The sequence below is a fragment of the Pipra filicauda genome, unplaced genomic scaffold (genome assembly GCF_003945595.2).
Source record: "Pipra filicauda isolate LSUMZ 115617 unplaced genomic scaffold, ASM394559v2 scaffold283_size971201_pilon, whole genome shotgun sequence".
NCBI lineage: Eukaryota > Metazoa > Chordata > Aves > Passeriformes > Pipridae > Pipra > Pipra filicauda.
Genome location: NW_024104402.1, coordinates 332,584 through 345,563, shown reverse-complemented (window position 1 = coordinate 345,563; position 12,980 = coordinate 332,584). Strand labels below are relative to the sequence as shown.

The 12,980-nt window shown below is 38.7% G+C and overlaps 1 protein-coding gene and 1 long non-coding RNA gene across 8 annotated transcripts in view; one reads left to right on the top strand and one right to left on the bottom strand.

The window, feature by feature from the left end:
• Nucleotides 1-12,980, bottom strand: part of FOXN3 (forkhead box N3) — a 208,259-nt gene that overhangs the window by 55,087 nt on the left and 140,192 nt on the right. The gene's annotated exons all lie outside the window — the stretch shown is intronic.
• LOC113997135 lies at nt 2,530-3,540 on the top strand. Its single transcript, XR_003544003.2, has 2 exons — nt 2,530-2,615; nt 3,239-3,540. It is a non-coding gene; the product is annotated as an uncharacterized LOC113997135 (long non-coding RNA).

The window sequence follows — 12,980 nt, the reverse complement described above, 5'->3', positions numbered from 1 at the left end:
GCTCAGCATGTGGGTAACAAAGAAGTGGCTTTAGCCCTAGTATTCAGTATTCTGCTCTATCAGCTGATGTATCACCTCCCTGAAGCTCCTTTATAAAAGAAGGAAAACAAATAAAACCTATGCTTAGACAAGGCAACACTATACCACTGTTCTCTGCTAGTACATAGACACAGTGCAAAACTTGTGCACACATTTCTTAATTAATGTGTGTGAAATCAGGACTTCCCCAGAAACTAACCAAATCCATGCTGTCAAAAGGTGTGAGGGAGAGGGGAAGGAAATACAGTATTTTTCACCTAAAAAGAACTGGTCAATATTTCCCCCAAACAGCTCTTACCAACCACCAGTGGTGCTTGCTGTGTACACTGTCTCATACCACAGGCTCAAGTAGGAGCAACATGTTTGCTTTTGTTCCGCTAATGGCCACAGGAAAAGACGACTGCAGGAATTATCATCAAACTGGAGCATCATTATCTTGAAACTGTTTACCCTCTCAGGAAATGTAAATTTTATACTTACCTCTGGCTAACAAGAAACTCAGGTTTTCATTGCAAAGTTTGGGGTTAATTATTCTTGAAAAATATAGATTTTTCAGGAAGAATTGATGCTGTAAGATGTTCTGGTTTTAGTTCAACATGATAATACTGACTTTCTTACCTCTTTAATTGATCTCCCATGTAGTGTTTTAGGTCACTGCTGACCTGGAAGCAGGTCAGGTACTAACTCTTCCTTCTCTACAATATTTGCATCTATTTCCACAATCTCTGTTCTAGGTCAGGACTTCCATGCCTTGGAAAGTGTAACTATGAAATGCCCATTCTTCTTTCTTGATTCAGACAGCAGAATCAAGAAATGTAGAAATTGAGGCAATACCAAAGTTCAAACATTTTGAGTGTGAGCCTACTTCTCACTTCAGAGCAACCAGCTCTAAGCTGAACGGATGCCATAGTAAATGGCAGATTCAGATACACAACTGGTAAGTGGTCCCAAACTTTAAGTAGCTGGCACATTATTTGAAGCTTTTGAAAATCTTGCTAGATACTGATGGATCCCTCCCACTTACCACAGCAGAGGTGCTGAGAAAATTTAATCATAAACTACCTACAAACTAATCTTTTTATAAAACTGGTAAAATGACAGATGCCTTCCCCTACATCATTTAATTGGAAGTGGTAAAAGAGATATGGGGAAAAAAAGGAAAGCATGTCTAGGAAACCATGACCAAAACCAGTTACACTGGCTCGACAATTTGCTTCTGCTCTTTGTCCCAAGCAAACCAGTCAGTGTCTCATAGAGTGGGCATATATCACCCCTTCCAAAATAAATAAGCAACCAAGCTATGCTAAAGCACTGCCAAAAAATATGCATACAGCATCAATGCAGCAGGGAAGAGAAACTTAGGCTTGCAACAGATGCTGCAACTAAAATAAAAAGAGCTGCAAAGCTACTCCTCATTTCACCCCAGAAGTAAATTAAGTGTAATTAATGATCAGTTTATTAAATAAACATCAGGCTTTTATGTCATAATTCTCCTAAAATCCTCAGCTGTTACATAACACTTAAGAGTGAATTTACACGGGAGACTTTGATTCTGAAACATCAATATTCATTTATCCATCAGGGGCCCAGTAGGATAGCTTACCACTCCTTTTAAAGTCAAACACAATGTGATTTTACTTACTCTTCAAGATTAGTTCAGTGCATTTGCACTTTTGTGTGTCATGCCTGTTTTAAAGACTCACTTTCAGAAGTCCCTGGAACGCACTGCATTTATCACAGCAACAAAGCCACAGAAAAGATCTTTTTGAGGTTTTTATGCTTGCCTTCCCCCCCCCTTTGTAAAAGTACCGTACTTTCTAGCATTCTTTTCACAGTCACTTTTCACAGATCAACACTGCAACAAAGGCAATGCATTTCATCACATTTACTGAATTCTTATTGTGACAAGAGACTATAGATTTGTCAGTGAAATGCTGAAGTTACTACTGTCTGTGAATAAAACCTGCTGTAATACAGCGCAATGCAAATAGTTAATCCTAGCTAGTTTGCAGAACACAGCTAAAACAAGCCCGTTCTCGGTCAGACACCTCAGCTTCAGCACTAGCAGAGAAAAAAACCCCTCCAAGTTAGTCTTGAAAACATCAAATCCACAGTGCAGCAAAGAATCACAGGTTTTATAGCTCTTTCCACTAACTCAGAGAACATGCACAAAGAACAAAATACCATCCTGTCAGCTTTGGGAGAGCCGTTATGCTCTGCTACCCATCAAGGCAGAGAATGATTAAGTCTTGATTCCTGGTGCCAAAGACTTCAGATAAAAAAGCGAACCATTCATTTCCAGCCATGATCGCACTTAGCAAAGCAAGTGAGGGAACCAATAGTAAAGTATGCTTGCCTACTGAAGTTTTTTGTGAATTGCTTGGAAGTAAGATTCCTTTCTACTATGATGTAAAAAAATCCATTCCATGGAGGCACCAACAGATATTTATTCATCTGAGGTTTGCATGGCTTCATGAAGAAGGAAGGAATACTTAATTTGGATGACAAATCATTCCACAAACATTATAAATCCTCCAAGCAGTAAATATTTCAGGTTTCAAGAGCCAATTAGAAAGGTCAGCATTTATCTTTTTGTCTGTTTCTAGCCTTAATAACTTTTGCTCTCTGCCTGTAGATTAATCATTGAAGTGAAAGATACAGGGGTTTATAAATAGGAAAAAAAACCCAGGCATAATAAGAGAGGGTTCAGACTGGACAAAAATTATCTCTACCTGTTCTGATTTTGATGACTATAGCCTACCTTAATCCAAAATCTAATTATTTGGATTAGATTAGGACAGTGGATCAGTGGATTTTCCTGAAATGCCCAGGCAAACCACACGCAATTTTGTATTTGGGGCACAGGGTTGCATTGCATTTCCAAATATCTTTTAATTCCACACAGGCATTTATAACTTTTTTTTCCCCATGGCAGGAAATATTTGCCCTCTGCAAAAGTTTAAAAAACAAAAATCAAAATTCCAGCCTCTAAACCTAGTAGAAGACTGGTCTTTGGCTCTCATTATTATTCATTTGCTGCGCCTGGAATCATTGCAATTATTACAAATCCAAGAAATTCTACTGTTTTTCAAGTGAGAAGTATTTTGCAGGGGGAGGTTTTTTTTGAGGTGTTATGTGCCTATGTTCCACAAAAAGGCACAGTAGCAAATAAAATATCAGCAGTACCCATCTCTTTCAGTGCATGAGATCATTCCACCCAAGACACAGAAGCAAGGATGCCTACAAATCAGACTCATGTATGCAAAGAAAGCACAACTGACAAGATGATGAAAAACATGCCTGCCATGTAAATATTTTCTGATTACTAAATGGGAACCTTGTTTCTACACCAACAATAAACAGACAACCAGACCCACCTATGACAGGTTTAACTCATCCAAACTGGTTCATGGATAAGTTTGTTCAAGCAGCCTTCATGAAGAAAAATCATTAAGAAATAAGTAAAACTCCTTAATTCCTATCAAAAATTTTCTTTTAAAACTGATGACTCCTTTCTGTATTTGTGACTCAGACTTCTCCATCTCAAACTCTTCACCTCTACTGATTCACAAACATTGCTTTGTTCCTTCTTGACATAATGATATCCAAAATGCATTATTATGAACAAAATAAAAACAATTCTCCAAAACTATCAACATATATATAAAACCCCATTGCTTAAAGACAGCATATAATTTGGACTGTTTGCTTCAGTACAGTTCTTACAGGCTGTGCTGAGCAGGCATGTACAACTCACAATTTACTTCCAAAACATCCCCTTAGGAAAAGATCCTCAGAAAGATTTGCTAAATGCTAGTTTGTACACTATGTGTTTTAATTAACGTACAGAATAGAAATTACCATTTAGATAAGATAATGCTCCCCAGCCACCCCACCTTTGCTTTCTGAAACTCTGCCAGGTTTCTCAGCCCCTTATCCACTCGTTATTTATTTCTAGCAATCCTCAGGCCCTGGTTAGCATTAATTCAGCTGCAGTTGGAGAGTTTCTCCAAGGCAGTCTCTTCAATTCCAAAGTGCATGAACTACTTAATTTGAGTGCTCTGTGATTCGAGGGCTTTAAATAGAGAAAATACTGTGGGAAATGAGAGAGCTCATACCTGCTTACGAGACTGCTCCAACAGCTGTATGGACATGGTGAGCTGCACACATATTTGCAGCCTCAACTGCCAGTACAGATACCCATGGGACAACACCTGAGATATGCTTAGTCTCCTGACAGAAATTTCACAGAGTTCATATGCCAAAGTTCAGGAACCCACAGCAGAAGGTGTCACTGGGGTTTGAAACATGAAAGCTAGCCCAGCTATTACACAGCAGCCACGCCTACAATGAGGAATCATACAGACTACCAGAGATAAAAAGATAGCCTTCTCTAGTCATGGAAGTGCTAATGGGATTTATAACCTCTCCTCACAGATAATGCATTATTCCCCGATTCCTTTCCCCACTCCTTGGTCATGATGTGCACCTTCTCATTCGTCCAAGTGCAGAAGCTCTTTCACCCCCTGTAACACCTGCCTATTTCTGGCCTTCTGTGAAGCAATCTCACTGTAAATGTCCATTACCAATAAAGAAAATTTCCTACCAAACTGAGAGACCATGCAATTTTTCATTCATTGGAAACTCTGTGTCCAAAATGTACAGGTAGATACTTAATAATTTTGGGGCACACTTCTGGACTATGATGGGAATCTCTCTCAAAGTGGATTTTAAAAAAGTATGCAGGAATCAAGGAGGGATCTTGTGGCTTCTGCCACACCTGACAGGTCCAGATTCGCTCTGAAGAAGTTGCTCAAACTCTTCATTTAAGCCAGGGGTGCCAGTGCTCACCCAAACCCATGAAAAGGGGTGCTTTGTGATTTGATAATGCTTTGAGAAGTACTTTGAGTGACAAGTGCTGTATGGGGCAACTGCTCAGTTATTATCATGATCCAAGTAATTTATCACTCCTGAAAAGACTCCATAGTTTTTGAGAACAACAAAAAAGATCTAAGGGGTCCTATTTAGACATGTTACATTTAGACACTGGATACCACAGGGCCAAGGTCTCTCATCTTGATTTTCTGCCATACCACACCTACAGAAAAGCACTGCCTGAATAAACTTAGGTACCAGATACTACACTTCTATTAGAGTGACAAGCTTATGAAGTCTTAAAAAATGCATATGGATTTCCTTGATAACAGAACTGACCCACAGTTTCAATTTCAGTGAATGAAATAATAAATAATGACACTAGCAACTGTAATGGACAGAGGCAAGGGGAACAACCCACTGACTAAACAACTAAGTAGCAGAATAATTTTTTGTTAAATGGATACCTCAGTCTCTGTCTGAGCAGAATAAAACTTTTAGAATGTGTGCTCAAGAGTTCATTTTTTTTATTATTCTTTTGAGCACCTCAGATAATACAATATACAAATTCATTCCATCTCATACAGAATTGGCAAGCAGAATGCAGAAGTGTGATAGAATTGAGTCTAGATTTTCCTACATATACAAATAACAAACCTAAATGAAATTCATGAAGCTGGTAGAACCAAAAAAACCCAAATCCAACTCCACCCACCAAAAAAGGTGAAGCACTTAAAAGCTAGGAAATGATACATTTCAGTAGATTTACAGTAGTCCTCCAAATCTCAGTTTCCACAGTTAATACACCAAATAAAGCAAGAGATGAATGGAAAAAAAACCAAACAGGTTAAGCAATTTTATAATGAGAGGATCTGTATCCTAAAGTACACATAACAGGAGAGCTGAATTAAAATTGCATGGAAAGATATAAGCTTATTTTTTCCAGTCTGTATTTGACTTGTAGGAGACAAATCACTACCAATAGCTAATTAATGTAACTGACAGTCAGCTTTGTCAGTAGAATGCATTATGGCAGAAGAGCAGCCTGGCGGGGTTCGGCAAGTGTAGAAGAAATATGACTTGTGAAACCACCACCACAAAGCAGCGCAGTGAAAGCTGCGATGAATCTTTGTGTTGGTATAACAAGAACAGCATGTCAAAATCTTCTCAAACTTCAGCATTTGTTCTAAATTCATGAGAATTAGCTAAATCTTGAGTTATTTAGGAAACTTAGTGCTTGATGTAAAACTGTTCCTTGTCAGCTCAGGGAATCCAAACAGAGAAAAAAAGTATCCAAATTCTCAGAAAGGCAACAGATGCAATGAGGCATTTCTAAAGACATCTTTAATATTAACCATAGTTTACTCAAATTAGTCCCTATCAGTTGGTTTCTCCTTTTACGGATCTCAAAGAGTGCTTTTCAAATTGCCTCTTTTCAAAACAGTAGCTGCTCACAGGAACGGTGGGATCAAACCCACAGACTGCTTCCTTTCACAGAGGCCACCTCGCCCTGCCCCTCGCAGGGGCCTCTTGGCATCAGGCAGATGAGGATCACCACCCTTCCCAAGGAGTGACTCCCCTAAGCGGCCAGACTCCTGGCCAAAGGTAACTGCTGCTTTCCAACCAGTGAGGACAACAGGAAACTCTTGTTTATTATTTTGCATGCAGCTTGCATACCTGAAGGTACTTATCATACAGGCTTTTTTTTGCTGCTGAAAGACAAAACGTCATGCCTGCAGGGAAGAACTTCTACAGGCTTCAGCTTGCTGTCTTCCTATGTAAAGTCAGCAGCCCATTTTTCTTCCTGATTTTTTGTTAATAAATACTGAAGAAACAACATAAATGAAGAATTCAGGAAAGCTGATGTTGAAAAAGTGACCTGTAATAAGACAATGCCTCAAGTCTGTTGAGTGCTGCACTGGAACACATCAGGCAGTCCTGCTGCCACACAGTGATTCATGCACTTCATGTGCCTTGATAAGAATATTCCAACCTTCAGTAAAATTATTTGTGTAGTGATATATGTACAATAATCTGAAACATGTGGAAAGAGTGGTGGAGGGGTTGCACATTTACAGACACAGTTGCCCCCGTGAGTTCAGAGTTCAAAATGAAGCCACAGCTAGACATTTTAAACTCAAGTTTTCTAAGGCAGCAGACAGGTAGCACGAACTGCTGAAGCTCCACTCCTCTCTCAGGACTCTTGGTCAGCCACTAAAACACTTGGGTGTGCCCCAAACTGCAGGTGATGGGCTGTTTAAAAAGCAGTTTTAAGATTCTTTGCATGCTGTCTTGGGTCTATAAAGCTGTCCCTCCTCCTGTCAGGCTTACAGAGTATACTCCCCTAGGATATTATCTGGAAAAGAATTTCAGCTTATAAAACAGGTTTACCAGCTGAATAAAACATCTAGAGGAACTGTAGACTTTAGGATCTCTTGTAACCATGAAGATCTGTTCTAAGATACATTTTTTCTCTTATTATTACTTTAAACTGATCTACAGTGGAAATGATTGTTATTCCAATCAAAGTACTGTGCACATCTCTATTTGTTCAGATACACTACAAAAAACCCGCACAAAAAACCCAACCCATAAACCAAACCAAACCTAAAAAAAAAAAAAAGACGCCTTTAGTTAGACTAGTAATTCACTAGCATCATCTTGAGCTATTTTACTCAATCTGTACATGGCTAAACAGCTGTTCAGTGGTCATCTGTACTAGCAAATCTCATTCTGAACCTTTATATTTCATTTTCTTCCTAAAATACATATTTAAGATTTTTTGTTGCAGTTAATCACAGAGAAAGTGAAGTATCAGTAAAAAACTCAGCAATGTTTGTTTTATCATCTTTGCTGGAAGAGTTTAATGTATGTCACTCTTCAAGAAAAACATATCCATGTAGACAGAGGGGGCATCTCTAAAGATAAGTCAAATCATGGAATGTTTACAAAATAATTCATGATGTCACAGACCTATATGCCCTTGCAGGTTTGGCAAAAGAGTAACTGCTCCTCCTAGGAACAAAATTTCAGAAGGATTAATTTCAGAAATCTTCCAGTAAATTATGATCCTGTCCTTCAGAAGTAATTGGAGCCCTGCTAGTCCCATCGTGACTGAACTGAAAAGCCAGGGAGTCGTGACCTTGCAGTGCCGTGTGCTCACTATGTTCTGTCCCCATCCAGTTCTGCCATGTGTCATTTCTTCCTTCCAGCATTAAGTTGTTCAACAGAAGTTATGAGGAAATTAAGGGTTTGCTGGGTATTCTGAGTATCGATTTGAGTAGAAGTACCTTTCTGTATGAAACTACATGCTGAGCACTCATGTCGTACACAGGTTGCCTTGTCAGTGATTAATACCGTCAAAATCACCAAGAAAAGTGTCAGCGCTGTACTCTGTGACAGTCATGTCAAACCCTTAGTCAGACATCAATTCACATGTTTCAGGCTTCATCTTCTTACAAATAATACACCGGTTTCATTTGCTTAGGAAGGGTAGAAAGAGCTGTATTTGTGCAAGACGTTGTAATCAATTTAAAGCAGCAGCTAAGTTACAGACACAATAAAAGGAACTATCTAGAAAAGCCAAAAAGCAAAACCAAATAGCCAGAACAGCTCCGAGACTGACGGCAACCCAATAAAATAAATAAATGAAATTCTCCAATTTCTTAATTGATCATGCATCTGGGTCAGCATTTGCTATTCTATGCTTTCAAATCACATACTCACTTCTTCAAGAAGTTTGAAAATGCAGACCTATTTATTCTTGTGGTTTATCAGTGTGACCAAGGTAAGTTGTGATATTATTAAAAGAAACCCAACAAAATAAGTCTCCTCTCTCATGAGCAAAATCTGCAAAAGACAGGTCCAGAAATATACCTCGACCTCTCTAGACTTCATACAGCAAATAAGGTGTCTTCTATCTAAGACGCAGATAGAAACCTATCTTTGGTAACAGAGTAAATTGACACGGACATAATTTCAACACAAATTCATGGCAATGTAAGATTAAAGGGTTTTTTTTTTCAACAAAACAACTTTACAATCAACCTAGTTTATTTAACTCCAAATTGCCTCAAGCATTAGCAATGCCAATTGCAGCGATCAAAACTTGAACTGCTTGAAGTGGAATGGGGAGGAAAAATCATGAGGGGAACAACTTCAGTTCTGCTCTAGAGGACCAGAACAGAGAACTGACAGAAACATAAAAGAGGAAAAAAATGTTTATAGAGCTCGCAAACCCTTAAGCTTGAGATACTCAAAGCATCACTGCAGATGATGAGGCCTAGGCTGATATTCCCCCCCCCATATCCATGCTCCTCAAGGTGCAACCCTCACCTGGTAGGAAACACAAAGGGATTTGATACGAATATGTCACTGAACCCGAGAGGTGCCTATTTTTGATAGGTACCTCTACACACATAGAAATAGATGTACATATTGTTTTACCTGTGTGTGAATTGATGATTATATGAATGTTACTAACTCAACCACATACTTATAACTGTAGTGAACCCTATCGAATCACTTTGTAAATGTTCAAGTACTCAATGATTAAGAAGTGCTAAACCCTTTTGCCTCTATCTCTGCATCCATATCCTTTGCACCCTTAGCCCTTTTTGCATTCTTGGCTTCCATGTAAATCACTCCAAGGTGCTTCTAATCTGATCCTCCTTGGTATGTTTTAACCTGTGTAATAAGGTTCACTCTATCGAGTGAACTCTGTAAAGTTTCATTTTCACAAATTCATATTAAACCCTGCTTTTGCCAATACCTTTGAGAATGTTTCTTTAAGCGGCCAAACTGCTCATTTGTGACAATGAGAATGGGGCAGATGCACCGAATTTTTAGTACAAAAAGGGAAATTTTTCTACATAACCGTGTATTTCTTTGTACATGTTCAATATATTAGATAACCATATATATTTATATTTAAATAAAAATATACACACATGCACAGAAATATTTGTACACACACAGTTGATCAAGTGGGTGTGGCCTTAGCTATTTTATTTTTTCACCTCCAGGAGAAATCACGTATTGTTCTTATTTCTCAGGAGAAACAAATTACTTAATATATTAATAACAGAAACTGAGTGCTGAAACTCAACTTGTGGTTCACAAAGCAGTAGTTCCTATCTTCTTATGATGAAAACCAACATACGTATTCACACAAAATAAATAAACTATGTTTAAATGATGCAAAGCAAGGATGCACTGCAGAAATATGAAAAAGAAAGATATGCAGGAAGTGTTCGAGTATCTCGAATCAAGTACCTTGATTCAAAATATGCGTGTATATAAAAATCAGGACTGGAATTTTCCATCACTGTATGTAAACAACTTTAATTTCAATTTCACCTTATTCTTCTTGTGTACTAGACAGCAGAATGATGGGTTAGGCACAGAAATAAATATTGTCAGAGAGAAAAAGAATTTATTACCTTTATTGTATGCAATTGCAAGCACTGTAACACTCTGACCTATAAAGAGAAAGGAAACTAAGAGAAATTACATGTAAGATGAAGCCAAGGATCCTATAATCCTATTTTCAAATTGACAGAAGTTGTCCTAAAATAATTTAAAGAAAAGTCATGTTTTCTTTGCTAATTTAGGATCAGTATTAAACACATCAAAGAGAGGATAAATATTTTTACTAGTTGAAAAGTCTTATGGACTCTTACCTTTGTAAGAAAATGAGTTTATTCCACTCTGCTGATTTATTCCACTCTGTTGTTTTGTAAAAATTCATCTTTCAAGATTCAGGTGCAACTTAATCTTTCTTTTACAAAGGGTGAGGGACGTGAGGAAGAAGTGCTGTATAGAGTAGTTCACAGTCTACTGTCTTGGCAGGTGTATTTCAAATAGTTTGAAACCAGTAGTGTAGTGCAAAGCGCTACTTACCCCAAAAGATCCCCTAGCTTTGGTTTTGGGATTTCTGAACACACTGTACTGAAAAAGAAAATAAAATCCTGTCTCCTTCCCTCTCACAGTCCCAATTCATTTTCTAGTCTGTTATAAATTTCAGAAAACCAAATTATGAATTCACAGTTGTAAGAACAAACTTGGCCATCTGATAGCTCTGCATACTCTCAAGTGTACAGCTGAAGAATTTCTAGCGGCAAGATTTATTCCAATATCTGAAACTAATGGATTTTTTCACATTTAGCTTAAATAACACAGCAGTGAAACGTGCAAGCCACTGACCACGCTTTCAATTCAAGATAGCGTCTACTTTTCTCAACAGTTCAAATAAAATTAAGCTCTCCTAGGAATATTCCACTTCCATTAATTTGCCATTTTTTTCTAGATGTTTAAGAAATGCCTTTTAAATAATCAAGAACTTACCAATCTTTAACCAGCAGCACAGAGATCTGCTCTGACCAGCAGGAAGAAATTCTTAGCATGTTAAAGAGGGAAAATTACTGCCAATGTTAACCATGAACAACATTAACGCAAACAACATACAAAAAAACCCACAAGACACAAACACTGCTTGGACTTGATCATCATCACTGTTCTTCCCATAATTTTCTTCTGTTTACTAGTTATGAAGCTTTGGCTTTGCCAGGGATCCAAAAACATGTAACTGCCCATTACACAAGCAGGTCATAGCAAGAGAGTGTCTTAAAAATTCCCAAACCTTCTGTTTTAATTCTCTCAATATAGGTCTGGCACAAGAAACCTGACATGTAGTCAAGGAACAGCCCAACTTGACAACAGCTTTCCCTTGCTCATAGCAATCTGCACATCACCAAAACTGCTCATAGCAACACAACTGCAATATTATTCTTATTTTAGCAATCTCCATGTAAAGCACAGGCTTATGCCTCTCTTGTAGCTGTGCTCTCAAACAGATTCTAGACTTATGAAAGCCAAGATTGCTTCTAATACCAGCCACCTTCACATTTTAGTAATGCCAAACATTCACAGGCTCTCAGCACGAAGCATATGCTCCAGCTCATCAGCCCAGAGATTTTGATGGCAATAATCACAATAATTTCACAGTTACAGAAAATAAATCTTTCCATACTCTACCATTTTCCAAGTTACTATACAAATTTTACCACTGATTTCTAACTGTGACTTCTGCTCTTGTAAAATGTGATCTAACTAGTGGTATGCTATGTCCCTGTAGCAAGCCACTGAAATTTCCTACACTAAGCCTCAGCCTAGCCAAAAGTGGCCTGGACCCAAATTCCACTTACAAAAAAGGTTTGTTACCAACTGCTGCCAGACTTGTCTCTGTATCTGCAGTGATAACATCCAGTACTTCCCAACTACATGACAGTCCCTTAGGAGATGATCTCACTGTGCCGCCAGGCATCCAGCAACCCTGGACACAAATAACCACGAAAAGAACCCTCACTCTGAGCAGACCACAGCTCCCGGAAAAGAAAGGAAAACATTGGAAGATGTATGGCAGTCCTAGTAAAGGAGAAAGTCACTGAACAGGAACTTGTCATTTCTCTTGCTCTATGTTGTCTCCATCTTCCTTCATCCAACTGAAACCCAAGAGCCTCATTTGTAAGTAAGTCCCACATGTATGTTTGTAGGTGAGATATGTGGGATGTGTCTCTGGACAAAAGCAGCTGCGCTGATGCCTACAGAAGGGCCAGTTACAGAAAATGCTTCTCCTAAAAAAGGTGAGATCAGCTACTGGCAACTTAAAGGAAATAGATTCCAGTGTTCAAATTGCAAAGTCACAGCCACATCACCTGCAGGATCAACCTGAAAAGAAACTAAGAACATAACTGAACCCATTTAGCAGCATCCTTGGAACAACACTACCTGTAGGTTACCTCAGCACTGAACTCTGTCTGGGCAAGGACCATCCAACTCCTCACCTCCTCTATTCTTAGGGGAACCTCCCTGATCTTATCTTTCCTACACTACAACAGTTACTGAGGCAGCCAGGCCAGCACTGTGGGGACTTGCAGCAGGAGCAGTTACCCCTCTCTCTGGTGTGTGCTGCAAAGTGCTGTTTTACTGCCACTGCTCACACAGCAGTTGATTCTGAAGGTAAAACAGGTGGGTACACAAACACCTGTGCCCAGAACCTCTGCCCA